Raw genomic sequence first — 21,137 nt, forward strand, 5'->3', positions numbered from 1 at the left:
CGGCAGTGCCACAAATAAGTTGCACTATCATTATTAACTTTGAATCTTTTGGTTTCAATATTATGAATATGTGTATCACTACGATCGAGATTCAATAAACCATTCACCTTGGGTGTATGACCATTGAAGGTTTTATTCATGTAAACACAACAACAATCATTCTCTACTTTAAATGAATAACTGTATTGCAATAAACATGATCAAATCATATTCATGCTTAACGCAAACACCAAATAACATTTATTTACGTTCAACACTAATCCCGAAAGTATAGGGAGTGTGTGATGATGATCATATCAATCTTGGAACCACTTCCAACACACATCGTCACTTCACCCTTAACTAGTCTATGTTCATTCTGCAACTCCCGTTTCGAGTTACTAATCTCAGCAACTGAACTAGTATCAAATAATGAGAGGTTTCTATAAACACTAGTAAAGTACACATCAATAACATGTATATCAAATATACCTTTGTTCACTTTGCCATCCTTCTTATCCGCCAAATACTTGGGGCAGTTCTGCTTCGAGTGACCAGTCCCTTTGCAGTAGAAGCACTTGGTCTCAGGCTTAGGTATAGACTTGGGCTTCTTCACTTGGGCAACAACTTGCTTGCCGTTCTTCTTGAAGTTCCCCTTCATCCCTTTGACCTTTTCTTGAAACTAGTGGTCTTGTCAACCATCAACACTTGATGCTTTTCTTGATTTCTACCTTCGTCGATTTCTGCATCACGAAGAGCTTGGGAATCGTTTCCGTTATCCCTTGCATATTATAGTTCATCACGAAGTTCCAGTAACTTGGTATAGTGACTAGAGAACTCTGTCTCACTATCTTATCTGGAAGATTAACTCCCACTTGATTCAAGTGATTGTAGTACTCAGACATTCTGAACATATGATCACTATTTGAGCTATTCTCCTCCATCTTGTAGGCAAAGTACTGTCAGAGGTTTTCTACCTCTCGACACGGGTATGAGTATGAAATACCAATTTCAACTCTTAGAACATCTTATATGCTTTGTGACTTTCAAAACATTTTTGAAATCCTGGTTCTAAGCCGTAAAGCATGGTGCACTAAACTATCAAGTAGTCATCATACCGAGCTTTATCAAACGTTCATCACGTCTGTATCTACTCTCTGCAATAGGTCCATCACCTAGCGGTGCATCAAGGACATAATTCTTCTGTGCAGCAATGAGGATAATCCTCAGATCATGGACCTAGTCCGCATCATTGCTACTAACATCTTTCAATTTATTTTTCTCTAGGATCATATCAAAAAATAAACGGGGAAGCTATGTGCGAGCTATTGATCTACAACATAGAAATGCAAATACTATCAGGACTTAGTTCATGATAAATTTAAAGTTCAATTAATCATACTACTTAAGAACTCCCACTTAGATAGACATCCCTCTAGTCATCTAAATAATCACGTGATCCAAATCAACTAAACCATGTCCGATAATCACGTGAGATGGAGTAGTTTTCAATGGTGAACATCATTAAGTTGATCATATCTACTATATGATTTACGCTCGACCTTTCGGTCTCCAGTGTTCCGAGGCCATATCTGCATATGCTAGGCTCGTCAAGTTTAAGCCGAGTATTTCTGCGTGTGCAAAACTGTCTTACACCCGTTGTAGATGAACGCTGAGCTTATCACACCCGATCATCACGTGGTGTCTCGGCACGACAAACTTTGGCAACGGTGCATACTCAGGGAGAATACTTTTACCTTGACATTTAGTGAGAGATCATCTTATAAAGCTACCGCCGAACTAAGCAAAATAAGATGTATAAAAGATAAACATCACATGCAATCAAAATATGTGACATGATATGGCCATGATCATCTTGCGCCTTTGATCTCCATCTCCAAAGTATCGTCATGATCTCTATCGCCACCGGCATGACACCATGATCTCCATCATCTTGATCTCTATCAATGTGTCGTCACATGGTCGTCTCGCCAATTATTTCTCTTGCAACTATTACTATCGCATAGCGATAAAGTAAAACAATTATTTGGTGCTTGCATCTTATGCAATAAGGAGACAACCATATGGCTTAAGCCAATTGCCGATAACTTCAACAAAACATGATCATTTCATACAACAATTTATATCTCATCACGTATTGACCATATCACATCACAACATGCCCTACAAAAACAAGTTAGACGTCCTCTACTTTGTTGTTGCAAGTTTTACGTGGCTGCTACGGGCTGAGCAAGAACCGTTCTTACCTACACATCAAAAACCATAACGCGGTATAGTGATTGCTTTTTGATCTTCAGAAAGAACCCTGTTCATTGAATCCGATTCAACTAAAGCTGGAGAAACAGACACCCACTAGCCACCTGTGTGCGAAGCACGTCAGCAGAACTAGTCTCGCGCAAGCGTACGTGTAATGTCGCCTTGGGCCGCTTCATCCAACAATGCCGCTGAATCAAGAATCAACTAGTGACGGCAAGCAATATGTATATACCCACGCCCACAACTCCTTTGTGTTCTACTTGTGCATATGACATCTACGCATATACCTAGCTCTGATACCATTGTTGGGGAATGCAGTAATTTCAAAATTTTCCTATGCACACGCAAGATCATGGTGATGCATAGCAATGAGAGGGAAGAGTATCATCCACGTACCCTCGTATACCGTAAGCAGAAGCGTTATGAGAATGCGGTTGATGTAGTCATACGTCTTCACAATCCGACCGCTCCAAGTACCGAACATACGGCACCTCCGAGTTCAGCACACGTTCAGCTCGATGACGTCCCACGAACTCCGATCCAGCAGAGCTTCAAAGGAGAGTTCCATCGGCACGACGGCGTGATGACGGTGATGATATTGCTACCGACGCAGGGCTTCGCCTAAGCACCGCTACGGTATGATTGAGGTGGATTATGGTGGAGGGGACACCGCACACGGCTTGGAACAATCAACTTGTGTGTTCTAGGGTGCCCCCCTACCCCCGTATATAAAGGAGCAAGGGGGGAGGCTGACCGGCCCCTGTAGGGCGCACCAGGAGGAGGAGTCCTCCTCCTAGTAGGAGTAGGACTCCCCTTTCCTACTCCTACTAGGAGGAGGAAAGGAAGGGGGAAGAGGAGAATGAAGGAGGGGGAGGAAAGGAGGAAAGGGGGCCGCCCCCCTAGTCCAATTCGGTTTGGGCTAGGGAGGCGCGCGCCCTGCCTCCTCTCTTCCATCACTTGGCCCATGAGGCCCAATACTTCTTCCCCGTATTCCCGTAACTCCCCGGCACCGAAAAATATCCGAATCACTCGGAACCTTTCCGATGTCCGAATATAGTCGTCCAATATATCGATCTTTACGTCTCGACCATTTCGAGACTCCTCGTCATGTCCCCGATCTTATCTGGGACTCTAAACTTCCTTCGGTATATCAAATCACATAAACTCATAATACTGATTGTCACCAAACGTTAAGCGTGCGGACCCTATGGGTTCGAGAACTATGTAGACATGACCGAGACACCTCTCTGGTCAACAACCAAAAGCAGAACCTGGATGTTCATATTGGCTCCTACATATTCTACGAAGATCTTTATCGGTCAAACCGCATAACATCATACATTGTTCCCATTGTCATCGGTATGTTACTTTCACGAGATTCAATCGTCAGTATCTCAATACCTAGTTCAATCTCGTTACCGGCAAGTCTCTTTACTCGTTCAGTAATGCATCACCCTGCAACTAACTCATTAGTCACATTGCTTGCAAGGCTTATAGTGATATGCATTACCGAGAGGGCCTAGAGATACCTCTCCGACAATCGGAGTGACAAATCCTAATCTCGATCTATGCCAACTCAACAAGTACCATCGGAGACACCTATAGAGCACCTTTATAATCTCCCAGTTATGTTGTGATGTTTGGTAGCACACAAAGTGTTCCTCCGGTATTCGGGAGTTGCATAATCTCATAGTCAGAGGAACATGTATAAGTCATGAAGAAAGAAGCAGCAACAAACTAAATGATCATCGTGCTAAGCTAACGGAATGGGTAAAGTCAATCACATCATTCTCTAATGATGTGATCTCATTAATCAAATGACAACTCATGTCTATAGCTAGGAAACTTAACCATCTTTGATTCAACGAGCTAGTCAAGTAGAGGCATACTAGTGACACTTTGTTTGTCTATGTATTCACACATGTACTAAGTTTCCGGTTAATACAATTCTAGCATGAATAATAAACATTTATCATGATATAAGGAAATAAATAATAACTTTATTATTGCCTCTAGGGCATATTTCCTTCACACTAAGTGTTGATGCTTTGGTCAGGTACTCTATGAAAAGGAGGCCTTAATATCCCTTAGTTTCCAATAGGACCCCGCTGCCACGGGAGGGTAGGACAAAAGATGTCATGCAAGTTCTTTTCCATAAGCACGTATGACTATATTCGGAATTCATGCCTACATTACATTGATGAACTGGAGCTAGTTCAGTGTCACCCTATGTTATAACTGTTGCATGAGGAATCGCATCTGACATAATTATCCATCACTGATCCAGTGCCTATGAGCTTTTCACATATTGATCTTTGCTTAGTTACTTTTCCGTTTCCACTATTACAATCACTACAAAACGGCTACTTTTACCTTTGCCACCGTTACCTCTACTTCCATATTACTTTGCTACTAAATACTTTGCTGCAGATATTAAGTCTTTTAGGTGCGGTTGAATTGACAACTCAATTGTTAATACTTGAGAATATTATTTGGCTCCCCTTGTGTCGAATCAATAAATTTGGGTTAAATACTCTACCCTCGAAAACGGTTGCGATCCCCTATAGTTGTGGGTTATCAATACTATTTTCTGGCGCTGTTGCCGGGGAGCATAACTCTATTCTTTGAGTCACTTGGGATTTATATCTGTTGATCACTATGAGGAACTTGAAAGATGAAGGAACCAAGATTGTTCTCTCAACTACGAGGGGAGGTAAGGAACTGCCATCTAGCCCTGCACTTGAATCACCTTCTATTTTGAGTAAACTTGCGACACCTACTCCTGCTATTCATTCTGATATGTCGCATGTTATTGATGATGCCACTTCTGCTATGCATGATGCTTATGATGAAACTACTTCTATGCTCGATAATACTGTGCCATTAGGTGAATTTCTTGATGAACAACTTGCTAGGGTTAGAAAGAATGAAATTATTGAAACTGATAATATTGATGAAAGTAATGATGAAGATTCTACCCCTAATTATGAATTGCCTGATGTGCCTGAGGGTTATGTTATGGATGAAGAAACTGATAGAGATCTTTTAGCTTGCAAAGATAGATATGATCTTAAGAAACTGTTAGCTAAGCTGAAAGAAAAATCTTTGAATGCTAGAATGAAATATGACCCTGCTTTTGCTTTTTCACCTATTTGTATTTCTGATAAGGATTATGATTTCTCTATCGATCCTGAGATAATTACTTTGGTTGAATCTGATCCTTTTTATGGCTATGAATCTGAAATTGTTGCGGCACATCTTACTAAATTGAATGATATAGCCACCCTATTCACTAATGAGGAAAAAATTCGTTACTACTATATCCTTAAGTTATTTCCGTTTTCATTAAAGGGTGATGCTAAAATATGGTTTAATTCTCTTGATTCTGGTTGTGTGCATAGTCCCCAGGATATGATTTATTATTTCTCTACTAAATATTTCCCTGCTCATAAGAAACAAGCTGCCTTAAGGGAAATATATAATTTTGTGCAAATTGAAGAAGAGAGTCTCCCACAAGCTTGGGGGAGGCTTCTCCGATTACTTAATGCTTTGCCTGATCATCCTCTCAAGAAAAATGAAATACTTGATATCTTTTATAATGGACTAACCGATGCTTCCAGAGACCACCTGGATAGTTGTGCTGGTTGTGTTTTCCGGGAAAGAATTGTTGATCAAGCTGAGTTGCTATTGAATAATATGTTGAGTAATGATAATGATTGGACACTTCCTGAACCAACTCCTAAGCCAACTCCGAAGAAAAGGGGTATTCTATTTCTCAGTCCTGAAGATATGCAAGAGGCAAAGAAATCTATGAAAGAAAAGGGTATTAAAGCTGAAGATGTTAAGAATTTACCGCCTATTGAAGAGATACATGGTCTTGATAACCCTACACAGGTAGTAAAGGTAAATTCTCTCTATAGATTTGATAAGGTTGAAATCCCATCTACTAAGTTTGCTAGCCAATGCTTGGATGAGTTTGATAATTTTATTGTTAAACAAGAAGACTTCAATGCTTATGTTGGTAGACAATTGAAACATAATGCTTATATGATTGAACACTTGAGTGATTATATGTCAAGAGTTAAAGGTGATCTTAAACTTATTAGTAAACATGCTTATATGGTTACCACTCAAGTAGAACAAGTGCTTAAAGCTTAGAATGATTTGCTCAATGAATTAAATAATAAGAAAAATGATAATGCTATTAGAGTTGCGACTAGAGGAGGTAAAATTACTCAGGAACCTTTGTATCCTGAGGGCCACCCTAAGAGAGTTGAGCAAGATTCTCAGAAAACTAATATTGAGGAACCTGGTTCTTCTAAAAAGAAGAAAAAGAAAAATGATAGGACTTTGGATGCTTCTAGTGAACCTGTTGTTGACACACGTGAGAATCCCAATGATATTTCTATTTCTGATGTTGAAACACAATCTGGTAATGAACATGAACCTAGTGATAATATTAATGATGATGTTCATGTTGATGCTCAACCTAGCAATAACAATGACGTAGAGAGTGAACCTGCCGTTGATCTTGATAACAATGACGTAGCACAACTTTCTGTACCCTCCTTTTACTTTCTTTTATTTATATTAAATAAAGCAAAAATAGTATTTTCTGTCTGTTTTCTGAATTATCCTTGCAATAAAAAATACCCCAAAAATAGAAGTTCTCCAAATGTCTTGAAAATGAAATATGATTTTTTGTAGAATATTTAAGAATATCTAGCACTCAGAACACACCAGGGGGACCCACCATCTAGCCACGAGGGTGCAGGGCGCGCCCCCTACCTCGTGGGCCCCACGTGGACCCCCTCCACTTATTCCAGCACTCACACACTTCGTCTTCCTCCAGAAAAATCATCCACAACTCAAACCCGAGTTCTAGCTCATCTTGCTGCCATTTTCGATCTCCTAGCTCAAAGCTCCATTCACAAAACTGCTTTGGGGGATTGTTCTTCGGTACGTGACTCCTCCAATGGTCCAATTAGTTTTTGTTATATTGCTTTATTTATTGCAAATTTTTGCTGCTAAGGTGACCCTGTTCTTGAGCTTGCATGTCAATTTTATATGGTCCAAAGTATTTTTAATGCATGATATAGCTTCTAGGCACTTTGTGGGAGTAGTTGCTATTAATCTTGTTAAGTTTGGTTCACTTTTATTTTGAGTCACTAAAAATTTCAGAAATTTTTTAGAGAAAGAAAATGATGAAAAGATTGTTGAGGGGCTCTTTGAGCCGAAGCTCGAAGGATAAGTGTTGGTGTCAAAACCGTCGGATCTCGGGTAGGGGGTCCAAATGGTCCGAAGCTCAACTCTGTACACACCATAAAGAGTTGAGCTCCTCTACCCAGTGCGTGTTAGATTCCTTGAGGGACCGCACTAATCTGGGTTTGATGCCGCTCATGATAAGACCATTTGCACGTTCGACCTGGCCGTTAGTTTGTGGGTGATAGACGGAAGCATAATCGAGCTTGATGCCCATGTTTTTGCACCAGAGTTTTACCTCGTCGGCCGTGAAGTTCGTGCCGTTATCAGTGATGATGTTGTGGGGGACGCCGTAATGGTGTACAACCCCGGATATAAAGTCTATCACCGGTCCGGGTTCGGCCGTCTTAACAGGCTTGGCTTCTATCCATTTGGTGAACTTATCCACCATGACCAGTAAGTATTTTTGCTTGTGGATTCCGCCTTTAAGGGGTCCAACCATGTCAAGCCCCCAGACTGCGAAGGGCCAAGTAATGGGGATAGTTTGGAGGGCGGTGGGTGGCATATGGCTTTGGTTTGCAAAGAGCTAGCAACCGGTGCATCGTTGGACTAAGTCCTGAGCGTCTGCCCGGGCCGTCGGCCAATAAAAGCCTATACGAAAGGCCTTGCTTACAAGGGACCGAGCTGCAGCGTGATGACCGCCCAGTCCGGCATGAATTTCAGCCCGGAGGTTCCGCCCCTCCTCTTCGGAGATGCACCTTTGAAGGACTCCGGTAGTGCTTTTCTTATAAAGCTCTCCCTTGTGGACTCTGTAGGCTTTAGATCGCCGCACTATGCAGTGTGCCTCATTTTGGTCCTCGGGCAGTTCATGCCTTGTAAGGTAGGCAAGGAATGGTTCTGTCCACGGGGCGATAATGGCCATTATTACGTGGGCTGAAGGTGTTATTTCATTGGCAGAGCCTCCGATTGTGTCAGAATGTTCGGTGTCGGGCAGTGCGGTTGGGTTCGGGCTATTATTGTTCGGCTCCCCTTCCCATACTATGGATGGCTTGAACAGCCTTTCCAAGAAGATGTTGAGGGGGACTACATCGCGTTTTGCACCGATGCGTGCCAGGACATCTGCCGTCTGATTATTTTCCCGGGCTATATGGTGAAATTCAAGCCCCTCAAACCGAGCTGATATTTTTAGGACGGCGTTGCGGTAAGCTGCCATTTTTGGATCCTTGGCATCGAAGCCTCCATTTATTTGGGATATTGCGAGGTTTGAGTCCCCGCGCACCTCTAGGCGTTGAATGCCCATGGATACTGCCATCCGGAGACCATGTAAAAGGGCCTCATATTCGGCTGAATTGTTGGAGTCCGTGTACATGATCTGGAGTATGTATTGAACTGTGTCTCCTGTGGGGGACGTCAAAACGACGCCAGCCCCTAGTCCGGCCAACATCTTGGAGCCGTCGAAATGCATGATCAAATTTGAATATGTGCCGTACTCTTTAGGGAGTTCGGCCTCCGTCCATTCTGTGATGAAGTCGGCCAAGACTTGCGACTTGATGGCTCGCCGTGGCTTATAAGTTATGTCGAACAGGAGGAGCTCAATGGCCCATTTTACAATCCGGCCCGTTGCGTCACGGTTGTTTATAATATCGTTAAGTGGTACTTCCGTGGCTACTGTTATTGAATACTCTTGAAAGTAGTGTCGTAGCTTCCGGGATGCCATGAATACCGCATACGTGATGTTTTGATAATGCGGGTACCGTGATTTGCAGGGAGTGAGGACCATGGACACATAATAGACCGGCTTTTGAAGGGGGAATTTGTGTCCGTCTGCTTCTCGGCCGACGACGAGCACTGCGCTTACAACCTGATGTGTTGCTGCAATGTATAATAGCATTGGTTCGCCAATGTTTGGCGTGGCCAGGATTGGGTTTGTTGCCAGTATGGCTTTTATTTCGCCGAGTCCAGCCGTGGCTGCATCCGTCCATTTGAAGTGTTCAGTGCGCCGAAGGAGGCGGTAAAGGGGTAGGGCCTTTTCTCCCAAGCGGGAGATAAAGCGGCTTAGAGCCGCCACGCATCCGGTTAACTTTTGTATTTTTTTGAGGTCCTTTGGGATATCCAGTTGCGACAGAGCTCGGATCTTGGCTGGATTTGCTTCAATTCCTCTACCGGATACAATGAAGCCCAAGAGCTTTCCAGCTGGAACGCCGAAAACGCATTTTTTCGGGTTGAGCTTGATGTCGTATGTTCGGAGGTTATCAAATGTGAGCCTCAAGTCGTCTACTAGAGATTCGACATGTCTTGTTTTGACGACCACGTCATCTACATATGCCTCCACTGTTTTGCCGATCTGGCTTGCCAGACATGTCTGAATCATGCGCTGATATGTCGCGCCGGCGTTTTTGAGCCCGAAGGGCATCGTGTTGAAGCAGAATGGGCCGTATGGTGTGATAAATGCCGTTGCGGCTTGGTCTGGTTCTGCCATCTTGATTTGATGGTAGCCGGAATATGCATCGAGGAAACACAACGAATCGTGTCCTGCGGTAGCGTTGATAATTTGATCATGCGGGGGAGGGGGAAGGGATCCTTTGGGCAAGCCTTGTTAAGGTCTTTAAAATCAACACACAGGCGCCAGGATTTGTCCTTCTTTGGTACCATCACCAGGTTTGCTAGCTAGTCCGGATGTTTTATATCTCTGATGAATCTGGCCTCCAATAGCTTTGCTAGCTCCTCTCCCATGGCCTGTCTCTTAGGTTCGGAAAAACGTCGAAGAGCCTGTTTGACAGGTTTGAATCCTGCTTGGATATTTAAGCTGTGCTCGGCCAGCTTGCGTGGGATTCCTGGCATGTCTGAAGGGTGTCAGGCAAAAATGTCCCAGTTCTCTCGTAGGAACTCTCGCAGTGCGGCGTCTACATCAGGGTTTAATTGTGCCCCGATGGAAGCTGTTTTATTGGGGTCCGTTGGATGGACCTGGAATTTGACTATTTCGTCCGCCGGTTTAAAGGAGGTGGACTTGGATCTTTTATCGAGTACCACATCGTCCCTATTCACCGTAGAGCGCAGTGCAGTCAGTTCCTCAGCCGCTAGGGCTTCGGATAGTGCCTCGAGGGCCAGTGCGGCTGTCTTGTTTTCGGCGCGGAGTGCTATGTCCGGATCACTAGCGAGAGTGATGATCCCGTTAGGCCCGGGCATCTTGAGCTTCATGTACCCGTAATGGGGTATTGCTTGGAAGATTGTAAACGCTTCCTGCCCTAGCAAAGCGTGATAACCGCTGCTGAACGGAGCCACATGGAACGTGACCTCTTCGGTCCTGTAATTATCCGGCGTGGCAAACACCACATCTAGTGTGATTTTTCCTGTATAGCGCGCTTCCCGACTGGGGATTATTCCTCTAAAGGTTGTGCTGCTTCGCTCAACGCGGTTCCAGTCTATTTCCATTTTTTGAAGGGTTTACTCATAAATGAGGTTCAATCCGTTGCCGCCGTCCATGAGTACCTTGGTAAGACGAAAGCCGTCCACTATTGGACCGAGGACCAATGCGGCTGGTGCTCGGGCTGTTCGGAATTTAGGTTCATCACTGGCGTTAAAGGTAATAGCCGTGTCACTCCATGGGTTTATTGTTGCTACTTCGTAGACTTCGGCAAGGCTGCGGAGTGTCCTTTTTCGCATATTATTTGATGCGAAAGTCTCGAAGACTGTTAATACCATATTGGTGTCTCTGGGGTGGCTTTCTGTGGCCTCGGGAATTAGGAGATTTTCGCCAATTTTGGCCACCTGCCGGAGTATCCAACATGCTCTGAGGCTGTGAGTTGGTGTGGCGTCCTCTGTACTGTGAATTTTACAGGGTCCATTGAGCCATCCTTCCAGTACGGTTCCATGCCCTGTAGAGGGTTTTTGCTTTTTAGTGCTTGACCCGGGTGTCTGGCGATGATGCACCCTTTTATTTCGGACTGGGTTTATATTCAGGGCCGGATTGTCCCAAAATTTGATTTCGGTTTTCCAGGCGCTTTCCATTGCACAGTACTTTCATACAATGGACGCCAAGTCGGTGAAGTGTGTAATATCACGGCGACTTATGGCGTTGAGCATTCCCTTGTCCGTGCAATTATTGCAGAAGATTGAGATTGCGTCTTCCTCGCGGTAGTCCCTTAGCATGTTCTTAACCAGGAGGAATCTGGCCCAGTAATGATGTACTGTTTCATCGGGCTTTTGCCTGATTTTGGATAGATCGCTTATGTTGGGGTGGGTGGGTGGAATTAAATCCGAAGCCTCACCCCATCTGAGGCTCAGAGGACGAGGAATTTCCGAACTCGAAAATTTGGATTCCTGGATGTTGTCCAATTTCCGAACTCGAAAATTTGGTTCCTGGATGTTGTCCAATGAATCCAGCCCGTCGCCTGACTCTAAGTTCAGGTCTTGAGTGATATCCTCCCCTCCGCGGGTATCCGGCTTGGAGGGATCGGGAATCTGGACGTAGCGAGTCCTTAAGATAGATGAAGGGTCGCCGCACTGTCCCTCTACCACGGCAACATGATGGGTGACTTGGGGAGAGTTAATCTCTCTCAGATTGGGTTTAGGCCCAATCTGGTCATAATCCGTAGCGACTCCCAGGGCGGGAAGCGATCCAAGAGCTCGTTTATGGAGGAGAGCTCCATTGGATCTAACTGCTCGGCGATTCCCGAGCTGACATGAAGATTCTTTTCGATGGCTCAAGAAGTCATCATCGGCGCAGAAGCCGAACAGGCGGTCATAAGAAAACCACCTAGCCGGAGGGTTTGGCCGACAGCCAAAGCTCCCTTAGCAACGGTGCCGTCTTTAAAGACGGGGCGAGGCATCCTTCCTGATGGCGACGACATAGAGGAACTCTCAATGAAAGCACCAATGTCGGTGTCAAAACCGGCGGATCTCGAGTAGGGGGTCCCGAACTGTGCGTCTAGGCCGGATGGTAACAGGAGGCAAGGGACACGAAGTTTTACCCAGGTTCGGGCCCTCTCGATGGAGGTAAAACCCTACGTCCTGCTTGATTAATATTGATAATATGGGTAGTACAAGAGTAGATCTACCACGAGATCGGAGAGGCTAAACCCTAGAAGCTAGCCTATGGTATGATTGTTGTGTATGTTGTCCTACGGACTAGAACCCTCCGGTTTATATAGACACCGGAGAGGGTTAGGGTTACACAAAGTCGGTTACAATAGTAGGAGATCTGCATATCCGTATCGCCAAGCTTGCCTTCCACGCCAAGGAAAGTCCCTTCCGGACATGGGACGAAGTCTTCAATCTTGTATCTTCATAGTCCAGGAGTCCGGCTGAAGGTATAGTCCGGCTATCCGAACACCCCCTTATCCAGGACTCCCTCAATAAGCAAAGTGAAGAGAATAAGAAACCCAAATATAATCTCCCTGGCACTATGGAGGTTCGGCCATGCGAATGGCCTTGTGATGAGTTGTTGAGAACAACCAGGATTTATGAGGACTTTTATTATTTGGCTGAGAATGCAGGCCTCATCGACTTCCTCCGCGACCAGCGCAAACAGTATCTCCTCCTCACTAATATTTTCGTGCAAAATTTTTACTTTCATGCTAAGAAATCACCACCTTTAGTGGAATTTCACTTATATGATGATGTTAAGGAGATGTCACTATATGATTTTTGTCGGGTCTATAAGATACCCTTTGCGGGCAGCATAGAGGAACCACATCGTAATGATGTGGAGGGGTTTATTGATATGATTGTTGTAGGGGAAACGAGGAAAGTTTCCGATGCAAGAATTACTAGCATACATTTTCCTGTTCTACATTACTTTGCAATATTTGCTAGTAGATGCTTAATTGGTCACGGGAACAGTGGAAATCTCAGTGCTCCTGATTTTGTTATTTTGCGCCATGCTTTGTTTCGTGATACCACTTTCAGTTTAGGCACTATTGTTGCTAAACGATTAAATCTGAACCGTACAAAGGGCCCCATCTTCGGAGGCATCTTTGCTTCGCGCCTTGCTGCACACTTTAGGATACCTATTAGGCATTATGAGAAACATAAAAGGTTGTTGCCCCCTATTTTTCTAGATTATAAGAGTATGGCAGCACATGATTTCATTGTTAAAGATAAGAAGAAGATGCTTAAGTATAAATTGATATTTGATAACAATTATTGTGAGATTATTACCTTGCCTGCGCCCTCTTTGTTTAACATATTTTCAAGCACGTACCTCATTTTGCCGGAGGCCGTTTATGCATACAGGAGCCTGACACCAGCTCCAGAGCCTGAGCCGGAGCCACCCCTTGACCCTTATCGACAATTTGATTATCAGTGGGATCCGGAGGAGATCGCCAACCAGTGGCACCCAAAGGACACTCCTCCGTACACCGGAGAGGGCAGTTTTGAGCCATGGCCATAGGCCAACTTAGGCCAAAATCCTAAGCTTGGGGGAGTATGTATCTCTCACCGACATAAAATTCATGTTCACACGCTCATTCTAGTTGTCGGTGCTCATACTTTTTCATTGTACTGTCCAGGCTAGTTTAATTTATTTTTAAGCCTTCTTCTTGTGTGTTTGAGAAACCTTAAGAAAAATCAAAAAAATAGTTGTAGATTTTAGATAGTTTACATCCCATGCTTGTAGTAGTAATAATTAAAAGAAAACCCAAAAAGATTTCTCATTCTTCTTTTGCTTGTTGGGAGCTTTCCCGTGTAAATAGTTTTGTTTCTTTTCTTTTCTTTGGGGTGAGAGGAGAAGACCATGATGAAAATGTTGAGTGGCTCTCATATGAATTATTGTTGATCTAACCAAGAGCCCATATTACATTGTCTTCTCCCTTGTATTGAATGCTTGCAGATTCCAGCTTTGTCCAATGCACATGCACTATTCTTATTATCCACACTGTTCGGTCGTGCAAGTGAAAGGCAATAATGACAATATATGATGGACTGATTGAGATGACTGGTATGAACTCGACCTATCTTGTTTTTGTAAATATGATTAGTTCATTGTTCCTGATTCATCCTATTATGAATGAAACATGTTTGCAATGACAATTAGAGATTATAGTTGCTCATGCCATGCTTAATTTGCTAGGAGTTTATAATGGTTTACCTTGCGTGCCAACATGCTATTAAAATGGTTGTGATGTGGTATGATAGGGTGGTATCCTCCTTTGAACGATTTGAGTGGCTTGACTTGGCACATGTTCATGCATGTAGTTGAAACAAAATCAACATCGCCTCGACAATATTTACGTTCATGGTGAATTATATCCTACTCATGCTTGGAATCAGTATTGATTAATTTTAATGCATGTTCATGACTGTTGTCGCTCTCTAGTTGGTCACTTCCCAGTCTCTTTCTAGCCTTCACTTGTACTTGTGCATCCACTTCCATAAACCCCAAAGTTATTCCATATGAGTCCACCATACCTTCCTTTATGCGGTATCTACCTGCCATTCCAAGTAAATTTGTATGTGCCAAACTCTAAACCTTCAAATGAAATTATGTTTGGTATGCTCGAGTAGCTCATGTATCAACTAGGGTTGTCTGTATCATCCATGCTAGGTGGGTTATTCTCACGAGGAGTGGACTCCACTCCTCATTCACGAGAAAACGGCTGGTAACTGGGATGCCCATTCCCATGCTTAAATTAAAATAATTGCAAACAAAACTCCCCCAGGATTGTTGTTAGTTGGAGGCACCCGTTGTTTCGGACAAGCCATGTATTGATGTTTGTTGGTGGTGGGGGGTATAAACTTTACCATTTTGTTTGGGAACCGCCTATAATGTGTGTAGCATGGAAGATATCGAGATCTCTCGGTTGTTATGTTGACAATGAAAGTATGCCACTCAAAATATTATTTAACTCTATTTCAAAATCGAGCTCTGGCACCTCTACAAATCCGTGCTTCCCTCTGCGAAGGGCCTATCTATTTACTTTTATGTTGAGTCATCATCCTCTTATTAAAAAGCACCAGTTGGAGAGCACCGCTGTCATTTGCATGCATTACTATTAATATACATTGAGTATGACTGTGATTGGATCTCTTTTACTATGAATTACAATGTTTAGTCAGTCCTTGATCTTCATAGGTGCTCTACATTTATGTTTTGTGGTCTCAGAAAGGGCTAGCGAGATACCATCTTGTTATATCATATTATGATTGTTTTGAGAAAGTGTTGTCATCCGAGATTTACTATTATTGCTCGCTAGTTGATTATGCCATTGTTATGAGTAAACATGAGACCTAAATGTTATTGTCAATATGGTTAGGTCATAATCTTTGCTGAAAACATGAATGCTGGCTTTACATATTTACAACAACAAGATCAAACAGAGTTTGTAAAAGTTTTTCTTTATCACTTTCAGTTTGTTAACTGAATTGCTTGAGGACAAGCAAAGGCTTAAGCTTGGGGGAGTTGATACGTCTCCATCGTATCTACTTTTCCAAACACTTTTGACCTTGTTTTGGACTCTAACTTGCATGATTTGAATGGAACTAACCCGGACTGACGCTGTTTTCAGCAGAATTGCCATGGTGTTATTTTTGTGTAGAAATAAAAGTTCTCAGAATGACCCGAAACTTCACGGAGAATATTTTTGGAATTTATAAAAATTACTAGCGAAAGAATCAACACCAGGGGGCCACACCATGTCCATGAGGGTGGAGGGCGCGCCCCCTATCTCGTGGGCCCCCTGAGGCTCCACCGACCTCAACTCCAACTCTATATATTCATGTTCGGGGAGGAAAAAAAATAGGAGAGAAGGATTCAATGCGTTTTACGATACGGAGCCGCCGCCAAGCCCTAATCTCTCTCGGGAGGGCTGATCTGGAGTCCGTTCGGGGCTCCGGAGAGGGGAATCCATCGTCGTCGTCATCATCAATCTTCCTCCATCACCAATTTCATGATGCTCACCGCCGTGCGTGAGTAATTCCATCGTAGGCTTGCTGGACGGTGATGGGTTGGATGATATTTATCATGTAATCGAGTTAGTTTTGTTCGGGTTTGATCCCTAGTATTCACTACGTTCTGAGATTGATGTTGTTATGACTTTGCTATGCTTAACGCTTGTCACTAGGGCCCGAGTGCCATGATTTCAGATCTGAACCTATTATGTTTTCATGAATATATGTGAGTTCTTGATCCTATCTTGCAAGTCAATACTCACCTATTATGTGTTATGATCTGGTAACCCTGAAGTGACAATAATCGGGACCACTCCCGGTGATGACTGTAGTTTGAGGAGTTCATGCATTCACTAAGTGTTAATGCTTTGGTCCGGTACTCTATTAAAAGGAGGCCTTAATATCCCTTAGTTTCCAATAGGACCCCGCTGCCATGGGAGGGTAGGACAAAAGATGTCATGCAAGTTCTTTTCCATAAGCACGTATGACTATATTCGGAATACATGCCTACATTGCATTGATGAACTGGAGCTAGTTCTGTGTCACCCTATGTTATAACTGTTGCATGAGGAATAGCATCTGGCATAATTATCCATCACTGATCCAATGCCTGCGAGCTTTTCACATATTGATCTTTGCTTAGTTAATTTTCCATTGCCACTATTACAATTACTACAAAACTGCTACTATTACCTTTGCCACCGTTACCGCTACTTCCATATTACTTTGCTACTAAATACTTTGCTGCAGATATTAAGTCTTTCAGGTGTGGTTGAATTGACAACTCAACTGTTAATACTTGAGAATATTCTTTGGCTCCCCTTGTGTCGAATCAATAAATTTGGGTTGAATACTCTACCCTCGAAAACTGTTGCGATCCCCTATACTTGTGGATTATCAAGCCGGTTTGGTCACCTTTGCTTTCTTTCTTGGCTTTGCTTGTCCACTGCACGGGTTATGAAGAGATAAGTACAAGTATAAGAGCATAAGGAGATAGAGAATAAAAGTGATGTTACCCAGGGGCGGTCTTGAAAGCCGGTAGCTGGGTCTGAGATGAGTCGTCGGAGGAAGAGCGAGAAGCCTCCTGATAGTTTGAATCAGAAGGATTAAGTGGCTGGCGAATAAGACCCGCCAGTGGGTAAAAAGAGTTTAAATTTGGAAAAACCTCGTTTCGACGTTTCCATGGAGCTGGTGTATTTGGTAAGCCGGATGATAACTCTTCACCTCTGCTGGTCCAAGTTTGTCGCCGGCTCTCGTGCTATTGTTGCTTTAAAAGAAAGTGAGGATCGAAAGAGCTAAGGGGTGTGAAAATCTTACTTTCCGGGTTACCCGTCGAATTTTCTGTCTTGGCAAAGGCTCTGAGTCAGACGAAATGATAGTTACCTCTTCTTTGATTGCTTGACTGGTCCCCGTGTCATCCTGATGATAATCAGTGTCAATAAGATGGTTGAAAAAGGAGCCAAGGGAATCAAGGGCTACCTCCGACTCAGAACTGCCGTCCAGACCAAGCATCTCGGAAGCAGTCAATTTCTTCATATTTTTCTTGGTGGCTTTCTTGACGGCTTTTGTCTTGGCCCTGGCTTTCTTAACAGCTTCATGGTCATATTGCTTGTTCCAAAAATCAAATGCAGCCTATGAAAATCATTAAGGTCGAGTTAACAATACATTGGAGTAATAAGGTGAAGTAAGTAATTTAAAGACTCATATCTGGTGGCGGGTTAAGTTTGCAGAAAGGGTTCACCCTACTTTGTTGCAGCTCCCCAGGCTCTCATTCAGAAGGGTCTTTGTCATTTCATTGATTGCATCATCAGAAAGGCACACGGAGCTGTGGAGCAGTGGATCTTTTGCACCACCCGTGTAAGTACGCATTAAATTGGGCCGGCGGCTCAAGGGTATGATTCACCAAGAAATCCAGCACCGAACCAAGTCAATGTTGGTTAACCCGTTTCCCGGCAGGGCTTTAACCTTTGAAATAGTGGGTGCAAGCTTTGCACGTTCAGCAGTGGTGAGCTTTTCGGGAAGATGATGGTTTGATTCGAGCCGTTGGACATGATAACCCGGCAGTGGATTTTCATCAGCCGGAGAAGTATCTTTGCAATAGAACCATGTTTGGTTCCAATCTTTGGGATGACTCGACAGGCGAGCATACGGGAAAACAACATCTCTTCTTCGTTGAATTGACACCCCGCCAAGTTCTAAGGTGGGTCCGTTAGTAAACCCATTCTGCCGGTTTAGATAAAAATATTCCCTGAAGAGTTCAACACTTGCCTCCTCTTGAAGGTAGACTTCACAGAAGACTTGAAAATTGCAAATGGTTGACACGGAATTGGGTCTGATGTCTTTAGGATGGAGTTGAAAGAAGGGCAGAAGATCTCGGAAAAAATTTGAGCCGGGCTGTGAGAAGCCCCGATTCATGTGATCAGTAAAAACAATGACCTCACCATCCTTTGGGTGAGGTCTTTCTTCGTTTTGTTTGGGAACGCACCAATGCAGGATGTCTTTGGCTGGTAAAAAGCCGATTTTAACAAAGTCCTTGAGCGTGTTTTCAGTGACAATAGAAGGAACCCAATTGCACGTGGTGACTCTCTTCGGCATTGTGAAGGAGGAAGCATACAGGAAAGAAAATTTGTCAGTTTAAGTTGTTTTCATTAAGCCGGAAATGAATGTTGCACTATATATTCAGGTTGGCAGCTTAAATGAGGCCTAATGCCATATGACTAAATTAGAACTGGTGATGTAAGCCGTCATGACAGCAATGGTATTCAACATCTATCAAGAGCGAATTCTACAAAGTGTTGAAGCAAACACATTTCACAGATGGATGCTAGGATTTCAGATCTGTGATACTTCGGATAATGGAAAATATTTTTGACCTAAATTGCAGTGCTCGAGGAGTTCATATGTTCAGATTGGTTTTTTCTTACGCAAAGGAGATGGTCTAATAACAAAAACAAGCATCACGGCTGCCACCGTGTGGGAGGAGTGCTAAGTTTGGATCAAAGTCACAAGCTACAGCGAAGAACAAGGATGAACTCTGACAAACTTGCAGGAAACCCTAATGAGATCTAAAGGAAAGGGAAGGAGGAAAACTTACTTGAGCTGTTAAGCTGCGGACGCGCGGGGCCAAACTCTGGACAGTTCAGGTTGATGCAGCGGCCGTTGTCGATGCAGTAGCGGAGGTCGACGACAGTGGCGAAGCTCGGGTGGTGGGGTGATGCGAGGAAGAAGAAAGGAACGAAGGGGCAAGGAGGGAGAAAAGAAAGGGATCCCTGGCCCTAGTTATAAGGATGGAAGGATAACTGACATGCGCAGGAATCGAGGAGAGCAAAAAATGGATATGTGACAACAGAAACGCCCCGATTTTCGGGATGGTTATTAAAGATAAGGATCCGTTAAGATATGTTGGGTACTATGCAAAATTAATAATAGATGATGTCATGGTGGGTCTCCGAAATTCCAGGAGATGATGTCACGGCGGGTTACAATATCTTACATAAGCAAGTGAAGAAGGGTTTTTTCTGAAGTGTTGAAAATTGACATGAACAAGTTCAAATCAACCTAGGGCCTAATAATGTTGTGGATATGATTATTGGGCATGACCCGCCCAGGAGGGGCCGGGCTATCCCAATGGCGGTTCGTCAAACTGAAGCCCATGAAGATGTTAACGTTGGAGGTTCATGAAGCAGAGTCGCTAAAGGGCCCAAGGCCCAAGGGCGGCTTAAGGCCCATAGGGATAAAATCGCCGTATATATATGACTTGTATTATAAGGCAAGTGTAATTAGTCACCGGACCGGACACGTTTATGAGCCGACCGGGACTCTGTAGGTCGCCGGGCATCAACCTGTGTATATAAAGGGGCGACCCGGAGGCGGCTTAGGGCAAGAGACAACAAATTGAAAGCTAGGTCAAGTGTATCTGCTCCCTAGTAATCGATACATAAGCAATACCACCTCAAACTGGATTAGGCCTTTACCTTCACCGCAAGGGGCCGAACCATTATAAACTCCTTGTGTCCTTTGTCTCGTTTAACCCCTTTAAGCTAACCCTATTGCGATAGCTCCACGACTAAGTCCTTCCGCTAGGACATCTACCGTGACAATTCCACGACACCGTCTGCTGACGGAACTCTCCCTCGACCCTCTGCTGGATCAAGAGTTCAAGGGGCATCATCGAGCTGAACGTGTGCTGAACACGGAGGTGTCGTACGTTCGGTACTTGGATCGGTTGGGTCGTGAAGATGTTCGACTACATCAACCATGTTAACCTAACGCTTCCGCTTTCGGTCTACGAGGGTATGTGGACACATTCTCCCGTGTCATTGCTATGCTTCTCCTAGATAGATCTTGCGTGATCGTAGGAAATTTTTGAATTACTACGTTCCCCAACAGTGGCATCTGAGCTAAGTCTATGCATAGATGATATGCACGAGTAGAACACAAAGAGTTGTGGGCGATAATAGTCATACTGCTTACCACCAACGTCTTATTTTGATTCGATGGTATTGTTGGATGAAGCGGCCCGGACCAACATTACATGACCACGTTCATGAGACCGATTCTACCGACGTGCTTATACACACAGGTGGCTGGCGGGTGTCTGTTTCTCCAACTTTAGGTGAATCGAATTTGCCTATGGCTGGTCCTTGTTGAAGGTTAAAACAGCACACTTGACGAAAAATCGTTGTGGTTTTGATGCGTTGGTAAGAACAGTTCTTGCTATAAGCCCGTAGCAACCACGTAAAACTTGCAACAACAAAGTAGAGGACATCTAACTTGTTTTTGTTGGACATGTT

Source organism: Triticum urartu, chromosome 2A (genome assembly GCF_056163025.1).
Source record: "Triticum urartu cultivar PI428250 chromosome 2A, HENAU_Tu73, whole genome shotgun sequence".
NCBI lineage: Eukaryota > Viridiplantae > Streptophyta > Magnoliopsida > Poales > Poaceae > Triticum > Triticum urartu.